This window comes from Aotus nancymaae, unplaced genomic scaffold (genome assembly GCF_030222135.1).
Source record: "Aotus nancymaae isolate 86718 unplaced genomic scaffold, 86718_ANA_hifiasm-v0.15.2.pri h1tg000021l, whole genome shotgun sequence".
NCBI classification, from domain to species: domain Eukaryota; kingdom Metazoa; phylum Chordata; class Mammalia; order Primates; family Aotidae; genus Aotus; species Aotus nancymaae.
The window spans coordinates 13,805,303-13,817,981 of record NW_026988433.1 but is presented as its reverse complement, the minus strand read 5'-3'; the positions used below and the strand labels follow the sequence as shown (position 1 = coordinate 13,817,981).

The 12,679-nt window shown below is 43.6% G+C and overlaps 1 pseudogene; it reads left to right on the top strand.

Moving 5' to 3' along the window:
* The window catches only part of LOC105728820 (keratin, type II cytoskeletal 8-like), a 34,724-nt pseudogene extending 23,051 nt beyond the window's left edge, over window positions 1–11,673 (top strand).
* The last annotated feature ends 1,006 nt before the right edge of the window (window positions 11,674–12,679 follow it).

Sequence of the window (12,679 nt, the reverse complement as noted above, 5' to 3'; positions counted from 1 at the left end):
TTGAATCACAGTAGGTCACTTACTATCTGATCAATTAACACATAACTTATTGGTTGCCTACTAGATGTCAGACATTGCACTAGGTGCTGTGCAGCTTTAACCAAGTTAGTTCACCTCTCTGAGCCTTTGTTTCTTCTCCTGGATAATTACCAGATAATCTGGAGAAAGGCCTGGTCACATAGTAGAGGTTCAGTGACAAATTACATAGCAAACTTCTTTGATGAAATGTGTAATTGTGCATGATTTATAGAGACAACCATGAGGCATATCCCAAAAACTTTGACAAAGGAGAGTGTGATTGCCCTCCTAGAGTACACTTCAAAGCATAAAAATAAGTCAGGGTCAATAATTCATGTCACACATGCCTCTGTCATCCTTCCCTCACCCACAGCAGACATTGCTAATCAAACATGTCGATCTTGATGTTTACCAAGTATCACAGAAAAATTTACTGTGTTTGCCTGCTTGTGAAAGTGCTGAAGGCAGCAAGCTGAGAATAAACTCTTAAATCTGAGAGACAGGGAAATAATTACTTGTTTGCCTCAAAAGTATGTGGAATAAATATGTGTGGAGTTATAAAAAAAAAAGAAATTCCAGTTAGTTAAAACCAACAGAACAGAGTTGACTAGTGTGATGACTAGTGTGATGACTAGCCAATCCCAGATTTAGTCGATCAGAGCACAATTATTTTCAATAATTATCCACAGGTAATTTTCTTCTTGTAGTTGCTAAAATACAATGCCCCTTTAGAGACAATGTTATAGAAGTACCATTTCCTCTGCCCTGAAGATCATCAAAACAACCCATTTAAAAGTGACCTTGCAACCCATGGGCTGCAGAAGTAGCTTCCTGTATACATACCAGGAAATGCCACCTACCCCTCAAGCTGGAAACCACCCCAAATTGGGTTTACAAAGGACAGGGGGTTTGTTTCAGCTCAGGCCAAGTGCCCTTATGTTCCGTCCTTCCTCTCCTCCTTTAGAGAATGTGTTCAGTCTTATATGATATTAGCCTTTCTACTAGATACTTGACCTTAGACAAGTTATGTAACCTCTGTGCCTCAATTTTCTCAACTGTAAAATGGAGCAAATAGCAGTACCTACCTCATAGGGTTGACAAGAACACTAGATGAGATATTGTGTAGAAAGTCCTGGCCCATGGCATCTGCTCAGTAAGCTCTAATTATTAGCTATTATTATTATTAGGCATTTACCAAGTGCTAGGCTTCATTGAGCATTATCTTAATTGTGTCTTGAAAACAATCCTATGAGGCAGGTTTTGTGTTATTAACATTTTTAAACTAATTGTTGTTGATTGATTTGCACAAGCATATGGTGTTTGTTGATAGAAAAGCATTTAATGATAAATTGGTTTCATTCACATGCCCACACAGTCTTCTCTGGAAGTCGCAGCCCAGTGATAGGAGAATATTACATGGTAGATATGACGTTAATTGTACGTGGCTTTAAACAGGTGGTGCAACAATTGTGTGGCAGAGTCAAGATTTGAACTTGTGTTGTTTTGGTTCCATGCACCACGAGGCCTCCTCTGTCCCTTTTTAACTACTCTCCCTCTCCACCCACCCACTTGACACTTTATTAGAAAACAAGGACACAAACAAACATAAGATAAGCAAAGCTAGCATGTGTGCTGTTATTGTGTGCCAGGTAGGTAATCTCTTACATATTTACTTCCCTGATGTATGTGATTGTCGCAACAGCCCCATGAGACACGTATTGTTAGTATTCCCACTTTCCAGGAATCCCAGAGACACTCCAAGGACTAAATGAAATAATGGCACTTGAAAACAGTATTTCTGGCTTAAAGCTCCTCCTGCCACTCACTAGCTGTGGAAACATTCGTCAGTTATAGAACCTCTGTTTCTTTATCTTGAAGAGTAGTTATTACCTCCACCTCATGGGATTGTCATTCATTCATTTGTTCACTAAACAGTTATTGAATATCTAATGCAAAAAATTGTGCTGTGTTCTGGATCTATACTGGAAACCAATATGGGTATCATGGTCGGACATGGTGGCTCATCCCTGTAATCTAGCACTTTGGGAGGCCAGAGTGGGAGGATCACTTGGGCCCAGGAGTTTGAGACCAGTCTGGACAACATAGTGAAACCCCATCTCCATAAAATGTAAACAATTAGCCGGGTGTGGTGGCACACCCCTCTAGTCTCAGCTACTCAAGAGGCTGAGGCAGGAGGATTGCTTGAGCCTGGGAGGTCAAGGCTGCAGTGAGCCATGATCACACTACTACAATCCAGCCTGGGCAACAGAACAAAACCTTGTCTCAAAAATTAAAAATTAAAGAAAGAAGCATCCACTCCTGATCCGAGGAAGCTTCTTGTCTAGGATTAAATGAGATTTTTTCTATATAAAACTCACAGCACAGAGCCTGGCAAACAAAACATGCTCAATACAAGTTAACATTATTATTGGTCTTATTTCTATGACCCAGTTGGGATTGGAACAAAGTCTTTTTGACTCCAAAATCTTTTCCATAAAGATCGTGTTTTGTAGGGGGCCCGCTGAGACAGGAATGGAAGGGAACTTGAGGATGTTCAGAACAGACTTCAAATGCTTGCTGTCTGTATTATACTTCCAAAGCATTCTTAGATCTTCTCATTCTCTTTCTTATCATCCACCCCAGTGTCCTTACATTTCCGTAAACACACCCCTCTCCATGGGAATACATTTATTTCTCCCTTGAATGTAGACTCTGTGTGTTTGATTTGCCTGGAAAGGTGCAGAAACCACCCAGACACAGTGCTAATGGGATGTGACAGAACTCACAGCTTCTCCAGACCTGGAAGGAAGAATGTTGACAAAGGAGAGCTTAATGAGCTTCTACCCACATTTTAATTATCCTAACAAGATGCCACAGGAATCCCTGTTTTCTGTTCTGCATTCTGGAAAGTTTTGACAAGCCCAGAAGGAATCTATCCAGGCCAAAATTGAGGGTGCCTAAGGAAAAGGAAAGCAGTCTTCCTCTGGGAGGACTGCACATGGATGACAAGGCCAAGCCAGCAGTCAGTTTTGTCACCTGGTATTTGAGAGGGTCCTCTGCTCAAAAACACTCTCTCATTAACTACCCAGTACAATGTATCAGTTATCATAATGCTGCATAACAAACAACCACAAAACCTCAGTAGCACATGATAACAATTGATTATTTTCACTCACAAGTCAGTGGGTCAGCTGGGCAGTTCTAATCATCTGAGCCATCTGAGTCGACCTTGGTGGGGTTTTCACGTGTCTCTGTGGTCAGGCTAGGTGGCTCTGCTGATCTTGGTTGGGCTTTCTCGCATATCTGGAACAACGGAACTGACTTTGCTCTTATTCACATGGTCTTTCATTCTACCCACGGATTTATTCACAGGACAGCAGGAGAACTCCAAGAGACAGGCCAAAATCATGCAGAGTCTCTTGTTCCCAGGCTCAGAAAAGGTGTAATGTTCCTTCTGCCACATTCTATTGGTCAAAGCAATCACAAGACTAGCCCAAATCCAAGAATTGGGAAATAGACTTCAACTCTTGATGAGAGGGGCTAACAATTCCTGGCAAAGAGTGTGGATGCAGAGACACCATTTTAGGTCCATCAGTGCAGTAAATCTCCCACAACAATATAAAAGCAACAAAACATCATGGATTGAACAGCAACTGAATGCATATCACAGGATGTTAAAATGGAATATTTCGGTCTTGGTTTAGCTGAGGCTCCAAGGGCCAAAAACAAAATGAAATGTTCAAATACCTGACATTTCCAAGCAAGGTGTTGGCCTTGAAAAGGTCTAAATGGAAATCGTTTTCTGACTCTTGGTCCAACGGCCATCTCTGAAAGGTTGAATTGGAAGCTGGGGAGAGGATTTTTCTGGAGAAAGTAGTCCAGTGTGAAGTTAGTCTCAATCCCACTGGAAGAGGAGAAAGGCAATGACTGCTGACCACAGCCTTGCCTGGTGAGAGGAACTTCCAGGAAATATCTCTAGTTTGCTGTGAATTCCCTGGAGTCTGGGGAGAATGGCATCTGACTGAGACCTGAAAAATGTATAGATTAGTCAGACCTCGGCTGGAGCCTATGGAGATCTCAGGAAGAGGACTGAGGATAGCACTAGAAGCAGATGCTAAGTCCCTGATCCAGGTGCCAAGGATGCATGAGATTCCCATGAATCAAGCAGATGTGGAGAAACTGGAACGGAGGTGTCTTAGAAGCATCCCGAACCCAATAGGAGCAGAAAGAGATGCTACCACCTGGTATGGAATCTGGGAAAGAGGCATCACAAGAGGGGAACCGAAGAATCCCCACCTGAACACAGGTCTCAGGTGAACAGTTAGGGGACTGTGCAGTGTGGACACCACTAACGGGGACCTCAAAGAATCCGCAATACACCTCAAATTGACTCAGCTTTGATCACATGCCAAAGCTGGAGGAACTTTAAATACCTGCCAGGCAGAGAGCACCAATGCCAAATTGTGACAGTACTGGTCAGGAGAGCCCTAATCTGCCCTTGCCTCTCCTCCCTCTGCTCCCTTGGGTCTTTGGCTAGCAATCAGAGAAAAGAGAGGACCTAGGGAAGCCAACCATAACCCCCTTCCCCAACATCTGAGCTGAGAGAGGGGTGACTACTGCTAACCCACACTGATACTACTTCTTTGTTCGAACTAGAAAAAAAAGTGCCCCCTCCAAGAACTTTACCTCCATTTCTCTGAAGTTTGTCATCATATACTGTATTTGTTGTCTATTACTGCATAATAAATTTCCCTAAAACCTGATAGTTTAAAACAACTCAGGAATCTAGGCTCAGCTGAGCTGAGTCTGCTAGCTCAGGATCCCTCACCAGGTTGCAATCAAGGTATCAGGAGGGCTGCAGTCTCAGCTGAAGGTTTGGATGGGGAATCATCCTCTTCCAAGCTCATGTAAATGGTTGTTGAAAAGATTCAGTCCAGGGCTGTTGCCCAGTGGTCATGCTCTCAGTTCCTTAACACGTGGGTCTCTCCACAGAGTAATTCACAACAAGGCAGCTTGTTTCTTCAGAATAAGCAAGAGAGAAAAGCTGGTGAGAGATAGTGTCAGACAAAAGACAGTCTTTTATAGTCTAATATTGGAAGTGACATTTCATCATTTTTACTGTATTCTATTCATCAGAACAAAGTCACTAGGTCCAGCCCCAAGGCGTGTGTATGTGTGTTGGGGGGAGGGGGTTGATTACACAGGATGTGAATACCAGGAGGATAAGATAATTAGGGGGTTACCACAGAAGTTTATCTACCGGTATAATAAAATAGGCTGATTTTATTAAAGCAACAGACCACTGCCATCGGCCAAAGAACGGTTATAATAAATACATAGATTGACAATGTCTATGATATAAAGAATGCCCACTAGACTTATGTGCTATACAACCTGCCAATTATGTAAGGTTGTTCAGGAAAGATGCTTCAAAATCTTTTTCAAACTTTTATTGTGGAAGTTTTCAAGCATTTACAAAAGTAGGGGATAGGATAACAAAAAATAATGAGATAAACATGATCATTCTTGTTTTGCTTATACCCCAACCCTTTACCCCCAAACCACTAGTTACTGAAAAGCAAATCTCAGACAGCAAATTATTTCATCTTTAGTAATTCAGCATAAATATCCACATACCATATTTACCATTACTCAGTGAACAATACCTTAATTTCATTTACTATTCAGTTACTGTTCATGTTTTTCCAATTATTTCAGAAATGTCTTTTTTTTTTAACAGTTGACTTGTTTGAAAGAAGCTTTAAATGAACTCGGAGTTTTAACCGTGACTTAAGAGCAGGCATTTTAATTACTGGCATGGTACTATTCTGTGAGAAAAATGACTGCAGGACATTTTATTATCCAAGAATAACCAGTTGAGTGATGGAGGCTGCTCAAAATTTTACCCATGGGCAGAGAAAGCTTCAACCCACTAAGGCCTTGCCAATGGACAGTGGAGAAGAGAGAGTCTTCTCACACTCTACAGAGACCTGCTTATTCGCCAGATGAGTGACACCCGGGTTATCTCTAAGACTCACTACAGTCCTTCGTGTGGGTGTTATATAATCCTCATTTTAACAGATTAAAAAAAACCTTAAATGCAGGAGAATTAACTCGTCTAAAGTCACATAGCTATTATTGGGTAGAACCCATATTCCAGCTCAGGTCTGTCTGACCTCCCTAAGGGGCTCTGGAAGCCAACTACCAACTAACACTGTCATAGTCTTAGGGCATTAAGACACTGTGAAAGCCTTTTTACAGTTGTGACAGATGTTAGCAAGAACCAAACCATGTCTTTTATTCACTTTTGTTTCCTAGGACTTTACACAGAATTGGGTACACAGTAGGTGCCTAATAAATATAAAGACTTGAAGTCACTACAGCACAGAACCTTATTCAAAGAAACCCCAGTTCTGGCAGCCAGTATGAAAAGCAATTTCTGCCCACTGCCCCAGCTACCATCAGCTTTATCTCAGCTTGTTTTCTTGATAATAGTGGCAGGGGTAGGATCAGCTGCAGAGGCTGGGAGCAAGACAGATTCAGGCACATACTATAGGAACTCACCCGAGAATATTCAATTTCATTGAAACTAAAAACTCAATATTGAGAAGAGTCTGGTGAAGTTCGCAGCCTTGTTACTTTTGATGGGACAGCTTTGGCCAATAAACTGCATTCTTTCATTCCATGAATCCCTCTCAAAAGCCATAACCTATGTCTGAAACTGTTCATACTCCCTACCTGCGTCTCTTTGCCTGACAAACTCCTAATCCTTCAGAGCTCAACAGAAATCTCATTTGCTCAGCGAATGCTTCTCTGTCTTCCTGGATGAAGTTCTATTCTCATATATGTACCTATCATGTATTCAGTCCTCTTTCCCTTGGAACTACATGCCAGATAAGGAAAAGATGGCATCTGTCTTATACCTGGAACATAGTAGACATTTGATAAATATTTGTTGACTGATAGATTTTTTTTTAAAAAAAAGCAAGTTTAAAACTGCAATTACTGAAGTCTCTTAAAAAATATTACAGAGCACAGAAGCATTCCATTCATACAACAGAGCAAAACTTGAAACGCAGTTTCTTCTTCTCATTGTGTTCCCCACCAAACATTCCACTACATTCCTCTCTTCTATTTTACAAGTTCCCTAAAATCTCCAAACCTAGCTGTGCCTGCTGGCTTGTGTCCCTTAGTCTTCTCTTCCCATGCAGCTCTTTCTCCTGTGAATCGACTGGGCCTTTCCACCTTTTTTGAGTTTTCACATTTATCCGTTACCCAGATTCTAGAAAGCAAAGAAAGCCTTGAAACTGACCCAATAGTCTTCCCTCCTTGGAAAGTGAGGCAGGATGGTAAGCTCCTAAAGGCATAGATTCATGCCTATTTTTGTTCCCTGCTGTGTCCTCTGTCTTTAACTGATACTCAATCAAGATTTACTGGTTGAACAATGTAGTACTCTTTAACTTATCATATAGTTCTGTTGATGATGGCTAAATAACAAGAGGTGTTTCTGGAGTGAAAGGAAAAGGTTAATAAGGAATGGTTTCTCTGTTTGGAGTCCTAAGATGGGAAGTCTGCCTGAAGAACCATACCAAGTGGAACATAGCCCCTGGTCATTCTCAAACTAGAAGAGCCACCGTGTGCTGCTGAATCAGCAGGAAACAGCACAGGGGACACAAGCGAGGTACAGCTCGGCAGCGTGGCAGCAATTTGGCTGCCAATTTCCTTCTATGTTTCAGCATAATTGAATTAGCATCCATGGAGACTGTCTCCCAGACATCGGCAAGTGCAATAACGTGGAGCAGGCACTGCAATTCATCTGGCATTATGAGGCATTGAATTGCCATCCAATCCCGCACCTCTCCTTGTGCTTTGTGTGTGCTCGTTAGAGAAAATTAGGTGGATGCGACAAGACTGGGAACAATTAAAATCTTCCCACTTAGCCAATTCCCAGCAGTGGTGTCCAAGTTCTCCTCATAGGCACTCAGGCTTGCTCAGCTAGTATGCATAACTTCCTGGATGTGCTTTCAAATTTTAAGCAATGGATAAAAATTCATTTTGCTCCAGCTGAGGATAGGAATTGTTAGGGCATAGAGGAAAAAAGACTTACAGGGACAGCCATGATATGAATGGACCAGAACATCATCCATAGTGGGTAGTATCAAGACCTGGAGTCCTAGAACACAGTCCAACTAGGAAGAATATTTCTGAGGGCAAGTCTAGGGCAATGGAGCTGGATGATGAGTCAAAGTCAAGGGCCAGGAAGACAGCACTCAGTGTTGCATCCAGAGGGCTAACAGAAACTAGAAGTTGGGGGTATTGAAAGCAGGATGCAGTGGAGAGTGAGGAATAGCATTGAGCAAATGATTCAGAACCAAGGTTATGAACATCAAGAAAGTGCTAGATTAAACAGAGACTAGGGGTGGCCATTTAAAGAACTGTATTTTGTAGGTGGCAGGGAATGGCTTACAACTGCTAGGGAGCAGAATGGTGTGAGGAAAAGAGCATTTTCTTGGAGTCATATAAATCTGAGGTTGAATCCCAGTCCTGCCATGTTAAAACACATTAACCTTAGGATCTTCTGCTTTCTCAGTGGAGAAAAAAAGACACCCATTTTGCAAGGTTGGGAAAGGATTAGAGATGTGCTAGTTATAAAGGGATGGTATTCATCCATTCTTACACTGCTATGAAGAAATGCCCAAGACGGGATAATTTATAAAGGAAAGAGGTTTAATTGACTCACGGTTTCTTATGGCTAGAAAGGCCTCAGGGAGCTTACAATTGTGGCGGAAGGTGAAGCAGGCATGTCTTACATGGCGGCAGGTAAGAGTGCCGAGCAAAGGGGGAAGCCCCTTATAAAACCACCAGATCTTGTGAGAACTCACTTGCTATCACAAGGACAGTATGAGGGTAACCACCCCAAGATGCAATTACCTCCCACCAGGTCCCTGTCATGACATGTGGGGATTATGGGAACTACAATTCAAGGTGAGATTTGGGTGGGGACACAGCCAAGCCATATCAGGGACCCTGAGATCAGGATTTGAGTGTAAGTACTTTATTTGGGAGGTGATGGAAGGGGAGTGGGATGTATTAGTCTGTTTTCACACTGCCGATAAAGACATACCCAAGACAGGGAAGAAAAATAGGCTTAATGGACTCATAATTTCATGTGGCTAGTGAGGCCTCACAATCAAGGCGGAAGGCGAAAGGCACTTCTTACATGTTGGCAGCAAGAGAAAATAAGGCAGAAGCGAAAGTGAAAACCCCTTATAAAACCATCAGATCTCATGAGACTTATTCCTCACCATGAGAACAGTACGGGGAAACCGTCCCTGTGATTCAGTTACCTCCCACCAGGTCCCTCCCGTAACACATGGGAATTTGGGGAATACAATTCAAGATGAGATCTTGGTGGGGTCACAGAGCCAAACCATGTCACAGGGAAAGCGAGGCAGGGAAGAGAAAAAAGCCAATAAAAGGTTTCTAAAATCAAGCCAGCTACCATTTTGGTGGGCATCAAAAATAACTTCATAGGAACTCTGGAAAACCATGCAGAACATGTGCCTCAACGTTCTTCCAACTCAGCAGTGAGGGATCTGGGAGCTTTATACACCAACTCCCACCAGTCATTGGCTTATGGCTTCTCCTGGAGGATGTTAATTCCCTGGCACTTCTGATCTACCTTGGGAATGGGCAGACTGGTCTTCCTTATCTTCAGAGAAAGCCCCCAAGCACACAGATGGTGATACTGACAGATGGCAGTTGGCCTTTCAGGGTTGATATGATACATTCTGATGGGGCACTGACCACTTCTATTGCCAATATTGGGAGAGAATGTGTCACAGAACTCCATCAACTCTATCTAAAGAATTTCCCTTCCAATTTCCTCCCCTCTCCACACTTCAGTGTGAACCCTCTAATGTCCTCAAATTAGAGGAAAGGCTAAAGGGACATGAAACAAGTTCTGGCCACCTCCTTTGCTGGTCATGTTGAGAGTCGTGGACCTCACTCTGGAGCATCGGATGAGTTGGCACTTACTGTTTTGTTCTTGGCTTTCCTAGAGCAGGGATCCCCAACGCCCCGACCACAGACTGGTCAATGGTCCATGGCCTGTTAGGAACAGTGCCACACAGCAGGAGGTGGGCAGCGGGAGAGTGAGCAAAGCTTCATCTGTATTTACAGCTGCTCCCCATCCGTCTCATTACTGCCTGAGCTCCAGGCAGATCGGCAGCAGCATTAGATCCTCAGAGGACTGCAGACCCTATTGGGAACTGCGCATGTGAGGGATCTAGGCTGTGAGCTCCTTATGAGAATCTAGTGCCTGATGATCTATCTCCCATCTGTCACTGTCTCCCTGATGTCACTGTCTCCTATCACCCCCAGATCAGATCATCTAGTTGTAGGAAAACAAACTCAGAGCTCCCACGGACTCTTCATTATGGTGAGTTTATAATTATTTCATTATACATTAAAATGTAATAATAAAAATAAAGTGCACAATAAATGTAATGTGCTTGAATCATCTTGGAACCATCCCCTTGACCTGGTCTGTGGAAAAACTGTCTTCCACAAAACCAGTCCCTGGTGCCAATAAGTTTGGAGATAGCTGTCTTAGAGGACTCAGTCCAAATGGAGACAGTGTGTCCCATTTTAATACCAGCAGTAGAAGTGGCCAGTGCCCCATCAGGATTCAGCATATCAATGCAGAAAGGCCAGCTGTCATCTGTCAGAGGAGAGAAGAGGTGCGCTCCTCCCTCCTGAAGCCATCTTAAATGGGCTTTGAAGAGAGCCCTTGGAGAGCTTGATTTCTGTCCCCTAAAGATTGGGGAACCCTGCAGATTAGAGTCTGACTCATACCTGAGAAATCTAAGGGGCCCAGGGATGGCTGAAGAGGACTGCAATTTGGTAAGCAGCTGCATTTCCACCAAAGGCCATTGTTTTCTGTGGCGGGCAGGAGATAGAGAAAGCATGTACAAGCAAGCTGACCTGGGGATATTTGAAAGATGCTTTGCCTAATCTTCTTGGGCATGATGAGTATCCGTGAAGGTGGGCCACAAAGGGCCAAGGCCAGAGGGAATGTCATGCATGACTGGAGAGTTGGAACGTGGAGCTCATGCAGCTCTAGGGCTGGAGAACTACAGGTGAGAGATGTGCATATAGGGTCCCTGAAGATGGACGTGTCCTTAGTGCATGAACAAAAGCTCTAGCTCAAGAGTGTTGCAGACATCCAGCCATGCTCTGCTCTTAGGATGTACATACCCATGCAGTCTTGCAAAAACCTAGAAAAAGGGAAAAGCTTTTTCTAACTTGCACAAGACAGCAACCATTTGCCAAGCTGAGCATACTTGAGGCTGTCTGATACCTTTTTTTTCTAATCCCTACAAAGATCTTTTGTTTTGAAGCCAGTGGAGACAGAGTTCCAAAGTTCACACGAGAGAGTGGCACCTGTAGGACCCAGCTCACAGCAGCCATCCCAGTTAATCAAGACCTTTTTCTACCCCTTGTCTCTTCCCATTGCGCCCTCACCAACCTTAAAGGGGCAAGGGCAGCCTGGCTGGGGAAGAGATTGGAGGGCAAAATTACCACTCTCTTAGAGAAAACATGAAGCTGACGGTACCCATTTCCCACCGCAGCTTCTGCCTGCAGCAAGTCTGAGCAAATGAAGTCAGAGGTGTGACGCTGCACTGGACTGGACACATTCATCACTGAACTAAAGTGGTTTGGGGGACCACAGATGCCAATGACATTTTTATTACCTACAAATAACAAATGCATAGCACAGGGGCCAGGCTGACATTTATCCAGAGGCAGAGAGGACCAGTCCTGGAATTACACAGCAATAGGGGAGGGTGGCAACACAAGTAGCTTTATGATTGTATCCCACAACCCTGCTCTTTCGATATATGGGCTATTTAGAGAAAGCATCCAACAGGCATTGTATACAGAAAGGGTCCAAAAGACACTCAGTATGTGGTTGCTCTTGTTATCATGAACTGCTTGTGCAGGTGAAGGTTAAACCAGAATTTCAGAGCTAAATGCCAAGGGGGTTGCACTTGATTATCAGCCCTGGGCTGGACAGTCCAGGAGGAGGAAATGAATGGCTGAGAGCAAGGTCTACGCCCCAGAGTGGAGCATGAGGGATCCCTCCACCCCACCCCTGCTGGGTCACCAGCCACAGGAAAACTGCATATGCTGTGATCGCAATGCTGGTTCCTGGGAGGGCATCTTGCTTGTCTCCGTTGGACAGCAATTCGAGAGGCAGATTTGCTCATTTGTCTTTCTGAAGCTAAACATCAGGGTGGGTTGGGGCGGGAAGTTGGGGTGGGATCCAAGACTGCTGCCTGCACCAGCATCATAATGCAAAGAGGACTGCTCACCCAAAGTTCAGGTCCCAGGCATGGCACAGACACAGGTAGAAATTCTGTTCTTTTGAGGTTTAGGGAAAGTGCCCTGGGACGCCTCATGAAGATGCTAAAAAAATAAAATCAGAACTAAGATGAAGGGATATCCATGCACAACCTATGCGTTCACAGGTTTCTTTATTTACCGGAGAGCAGTGGAGATGAGCTGTTTTATTTATACACGATTCACACTTCAACAGGGAACTATTTAGCTGAAATAGTTCTTTTTTCTGTAAAACACAGAGCTTCTTGAGGGCAGG